Below are 5,847 nucleotides of genomic sequence, written 5' to 3'. Positions count from 1 at the left end.
GGCATGATGAATAATCAGCTGATCAGGAAGTCTTAATGTGACACCAGGTCCAAAAGAGCTAATGCGATCCTGGGATGCGTGAACAGGGGATTCTCAGGCAGGACCAGAGAGGTTATTTTCCCTCTGGATTTGGCCCTGGTTCAACCACTGATGGAATCCCATGTCCAGTGCTACTGCTAACAATTCAAGAAGGATGCTGATCAATTGAAGAAGGTTCAGAGAAGAGCCAGGAGAACGATTAAAGGATTTGAAAACCTGCCTTATAGTGATAAACCAAAGAGCTCAATCTATATAGTGTAGCAAAGAGAAGATTCAGGAGGGACTTGATCCCAGTCTACATGGGGAACAAATATTTAATAATGGGCTCTTCCATCTAGCAGAGATAGGTCTAACAATGGCTAGGGAAGTTGAAGCTAGACAAATTCTGACAGGAAATAAGGCAGACATTTTTAATGGTGAAAGTAATTAACCATTGGAACAGTTACCAAGGGTTGTGATGGATTCTCCATCAGTGACCGTTTTTAAATCCAGACTGGATGGTTTTCTAAAAGCTCGGCTCTAGGAATTATTTGGGGACAGTTCTCTGGCCTGTGTTATACAGGCAGCCAGACCAGATGATCACAATGTCTATGAATCTATGAAGTAGGGGGCAGTTCCTCTCCCATGAATATTTTGGGGAAGTTCAAAATGTTTTCCTGTGTCGAATTGGGACACAAAGTCAAAATCCTGAAAATATTCATGAACTGAAAATAGGATTGTTTTGTCTCCATTTTGGGTCAATGGAAACATTCCGTTTCGATCATTTCAAAATGTTATGTTTTGATTCTGACCTTACTTTCTTCTTTTTCTCACTCTCGTTAGCTTAAACTCTGCCTTCTTTGCGCAAAACTCCACAGATCGAGCTTCTTCAGTCTCTGGCGCTCAGGCAGGTTTTCCAGCCCTTGGATCTCTCCCGTCACTCTTCTCTGAATCCTCCCCAATTTCCTGACATCTTGTTTGATGTGCAGCCCCCCAGCGTTGGGGGAAATCTCCAGTCATGATCTCCTCAATGCTGTATCCAGAGAGGGATCCCAGCTACTACTCGCTATTCCCCTGCTTCTGCAGCCCAGGGTTGTGCTCAGCCTCTTAGCCAGAGCATCTCCCAGGGAGCTCATGGGCCTTTGGCCCAATCAGGTCTCCTGGGTCCTTCCCAGCATCACCAATCTCCAGGCTATAGTCCACCACCTTCTAAGTAACTTACTAAGAATGGAACCTCTTTGGAGGCAAGGGCCATCATTTTGTACAGCGCCTGGCGCAGTGGGGGTCCTGCTCCATGACTGGGGCTCAGAGGCACTTCCACCATAATACAAGGATAAATAATTAATAAATAAGTGATAACTGCCTTAGAAACCAGAAATATCCCCTCTTATATTAGATCAATCTAGCCCAGAGGTTTTTTAAATAACTGTGTGACAGAGTTCCTTCTCTGCCGCCGTGGGTTCCTCACTTCCATTTAGTGGCAGGCCGGGGTATTCCTCTTGCTTGCTGTCCACACCTTTCCTGAGAGGGCTTCCTCCCAGCCTCCTTGACAGGGGGAGGGGAAGGAGAGCCTGTTAGTCTCTGGTAGCCCCTCCGGGCGTAGTGGCGACAGGCCAGACACCCAGTTCAGTCTCTCCCCTCTGGTGGGGTCTCTTCCCTCAGACTTCTGGGGCCCAAAAGCACTGTTCACCCTGTTGGGCAGGATTTCCCCTTCCCTTCACCCCTGGGCCTGCGGTGTTTCCCTCCTGGTGCTTGTCAGCGTCTGCACTGTCCAGCTCTCCAGTAGCTCGCCTTCCTCCCAGAGCCCCTATCTAGCTCGAGGGGAGGCTCTTAATAGGTTCTGACAGGCCCTTGATTGGCCCCAGGTGTCCTAATTAACCTGGAGTAGCCCCTGTTCAATGACCAAGGGAAAAGGGACCTGCTTATCCTGGGGCTGCTTTCCAAAACGCTCCTGTAGCCGTCTGGCCTGACCCGCGTCACATTACCTAATTTCTATTCAGATTAAATTGTTCCCCTGAATAGAATCTGCTCCATTTTCCCCATGGAAAGGTAGCTCTCAGCAGACCCCGGCAGGATCGCTGGGTCGGTCATGCTCAGAGCAGCTCCCTTAGAATCATAGAATATCAGGGTTGGAAGGGACCTCAGGAGGTCATCTAGCCCAACCCCCTGCTCAAAGCAGGACCAATCCCCAGTTTTTGCCCCGATCCCTAAATGGCCCCCTCAAGGATTGAACTCACAACCCTGGGTTTAGCAGGCCAATGCTCAAACCACTGAGCTATCCCTCCCCCCTCCGTCTCCAGCAACAGGCTCATGCTCTCTGCAGACCCAAGCAGAGTCAGTTACACTTCCAGTGGCTCCTGCCTCTCAGAGCAATGGGCTCCGGCTCATTGCAAACAGTAAGCTCTTATGTGCTTTATTTTGCTCCCCAGGCTGGCTATAAGCGTGACCCACTCCCCTTCCCCTAGGCCTTGGGAATCTGTGCACGCCGAGCGCCTTTCTGCACATCCATGCAATCGTCCTGACACTCCTGGGTGTGACTGGCGTTAGCATCAGTCCCTCCGCATCCAGGGATCCGTGATTAGGGGCCTTGCCCTGTCATTACCGGCTCTCAGAGCAGCCCAGGGCCAGGCCTGGGTGCTGACGGATTGCCGCACCCCTCTTGCAAGCTGCTGAGCGTGACACATTCGACCCACCCAGCCCAAGCATAATTCAGCTCTGGCCCGTTCCGATCTGTCTCTGGGAGGTGGGAGTCCAGCATGCCTGGCTCCCTGCTGTACAACAGCTCTCCAGGCTATTTCTAGACGCTGCTCGTAACCCGATTCCCTGTTCACTCACCGTGGCATAAATCAGGAGTAACTAATTTCGTACCGGTTGGTGGTGGAAGATATGACTAGATCTGCCTCTGAGGCCACGTCAGCCCTCAGTTCAGGGGCACGGCTGGGTACCAGTCACTGACCTCAAATTAATACGGGAATGGGGAAGCCAGGAAGGAGGCAAAGTAAGAACACAGTGAGGAATAGTGCATTATTTACCTCTGGCTTTCTGTGCCTTGGGGGATTGCATTGTCCTGCTTTTCTACCCACCCACCGGGGCTAGAAATTGAAAAGGGAGATTTTCCCTATTATCCCAGGACTCCAGGAGCTGGCACTTTGAGGGGAACTCCAAATGTGGCGCTGATATAGAGTCAGTCACCCCGCCCGCATCCACGCCCCTGCTAGCTCAGCCGTTCTCCCAAACACTGAGTAAATATTAATCCCTAGTTCTTCCATCGCCCTTTTCAGCCAGGGTCTCAACGCACTTTACATTAGCCCCATTTTAAAGGTGGGGAAACAGAGGCACAGGGAGGGGAAGTGTTTTGCCCAGCAGCAGACTGGCTCCCAAGCCAGTGCTCTCTCCTTTAGACCTCACTGCCTCCTCTTTGCATCAACTCCCCCTAAATGCTGCTGGTTTAATCTCTGGCATGGGCTGTCGCCTTGTCTGTCGCCTTGTCTGGGAACCTGGCAGCCAGAAAAGCAACACTCCCACTGTGAGTGAGTAGCTAACAGGGGGTAGGACACGGCCAAGCAGCTCCTGGGATGACACATACAGAGCTATTTTCAGAACCTATTGCACACACTGCCAGTGGGATTTGAACCTTCAGCCTTCATGCATTTCACAGTCAGCTCTGGGCTTGTCTTCCTTTCCCCTGGCTGGAAAGCTAGATGCAAGGTTTTATACCCAATCCAGCATGACTGGAGTAACTTTTTTTTTTCAAGCTGGATGATTCCAAACGTTTGGGATAGCTATTTAACTCAAATGCCATCTAAACTCTTGGGAGGAGAGTGGTCTTGGTTAATTGTTCAGTTATGAAGGCTTCCAGCCCACTTCTCTAGACCCTAAAGGGAAGGGGAAATTGCAAATCCTGTTATTTTGCAAGTTGTATGTAAGAGCATGGATTGGTTTGTGGGAAAGGTACTAAACTAGCCCTCCACAGATCTATGTTTGATACCTCACACTGCCACAGATTTTCTCTGTGACCTTGGCCCCATCCCTGCCCTGCTCTGTGCCTCAGTTTCCCCTCTGTACAATGGGGATAATAGCACTGTTTTACTTAAAAATAACGCCAGTGCCAGGGTGAATGCCCGTATTTGTTTGCCTTATTATTGCTAATAATAAAAATGATTACACTAAGCACTTACCTAGCTTAAGTTAATTAGAACCAGGTTTAATTGAAACCAGGCTTAGACCATCATCAAGGAGAAAATCCACACACCCAAGGTTTCCACAACTAAGATCTGATTCCGGGACACCATAAAGGGGCCCAGTTTTCAGAGCAGTTGAATGTCCATCGTCAGAAATCCAGGCTGCTTTAAGTAACTAGGCGCTGCCCAGACACACAGTGACAGGCCCTGCCCCAGCTGAGATCAGGGCCAGAACTGCAGGCGGGCAGTAAAGGATTGTGAGTGATTTGCCTGTGGGCAGCGAAGGATCATGGGTAATTTTGAGTGGGCCGCAAAGTTTTGTGGGTGGTTTGCAGGTGGGCAGCTTTGGTTTTGGCCTTTGGAAAGGCCAATTTTTGCCATTAAGACACCAACCTAGGACCCTGGTTCAAATCCTGATTCCCACCTCAGACTGTGGGGGCAAGTTACTGAGTCTCATTGTGCCTCAGTTTCCCTATGTCTAAAACAAGCATGTAGGGTGGGGGGGCATTGTAATGATAAAGTCCACTAATGTTTGTGAGGTGCTGGGATTCTTTGGGGCGTGAGGATGGGAGGGGAGGGCGGGGGACAGAGACATCTGTAGACCAATGTGTGACACCCATGACCAAAACAGCATATGTACAGACATGCTTCGACCCCCTTTTTTTTTCCCCTAGATCCTACCCGTCTTCAGATATTTCCCTGCCCTCCCCCCCCATCACCTGGGCACCTTGCAATCTCTAATGCATTTATCAGCCCTCACCACCTGTGGGAGGCAGGGCTATTATTCCAGGAGGCAGCTGGGGAAACTGAAGCATGGAGCAACTCAGTGACCTTCTCGAGGATTCAGGGGCAGAGGAGGGCATTAAACGCAGCCCTGCAGCCACCCCAGGTGAAGGCCCTAATGCCCAGCCTGCCGGCTGCCGGTTCCACACAGCCATTGCTGTGCAAGCTGGGCCGGCCTGAGGGAACATGGCACCCTGGGCAAACTTGTTTTTTGGCTCCCTTTCCTTGTGTTTGAGACCAACAGCATGGGGCACAGGGCGTGAGGAGCAGCTCCTGGACCCAAAGCCCAGCTAAGCTGCCCAGGGAGTTTCTGAGCCTGGGGGCTCTCCCAGCCATACCCGCCCACCCCACCACCACCTAGCCGGGGGAGAGCCCCTCTGCCTGCACCTCCCTGCCAGACTGGTGGCTCCCCCAGTCTGGCTGGCCAGGGGATCCAACCCCCCCGGCTCGCCCGCACTCCACCCAGGCCCTCCAGCTTGTGACACTCTGACAGTGCCCATCCCGCCAACCCTGGCTCCCTGGGCGGTGGCCCACATCTCCCACCCGTAAGGCCAGCCCTGTGTCCAAGCCTCGTGGTGCCCACTCCAGTGGCCTCTGAGTCACGGATCGGGGGTCCCAGGAAGGCCGTGGCAAGCGAGGGCAGTTTCCGCGCTGCCTCTGGGGCAAGGCACCCATCGGTAGGGCGTATTCCCCGCCAAACAAGCTTCAGCTTTTCCTGGCCCGGTGACAAGGGAAGGCGGGGCTGGTAGGGATTTAAGGGTGATGAATTTCTCTGCCAGTAAACCGTCGGCTCCCCGCCAAGCTGTGCCACCCAGCCTCGAGCAGCCAGGAGGCCAGGCCACCAAGCCGCCTGCCCACCCGAGAC

The sequence above is a fragment of the Lepidochelys kempii genome, chromosome 24 (genome assembly GCF_965140285.1).
Source record: "Lepidochelys kempii isolate rLepKem1 chromosome 24, rLepKem1.hap1, whole genome shotgun sequence".
Lineage (NCBI taxonomy): Eukaryota > Metazoa > Chordata > Testudines > Cheloniidae > Lepidochelys > Lepidochelys kempii.
Note: the sequence above shows the minus strand (reverse complement) of the source record.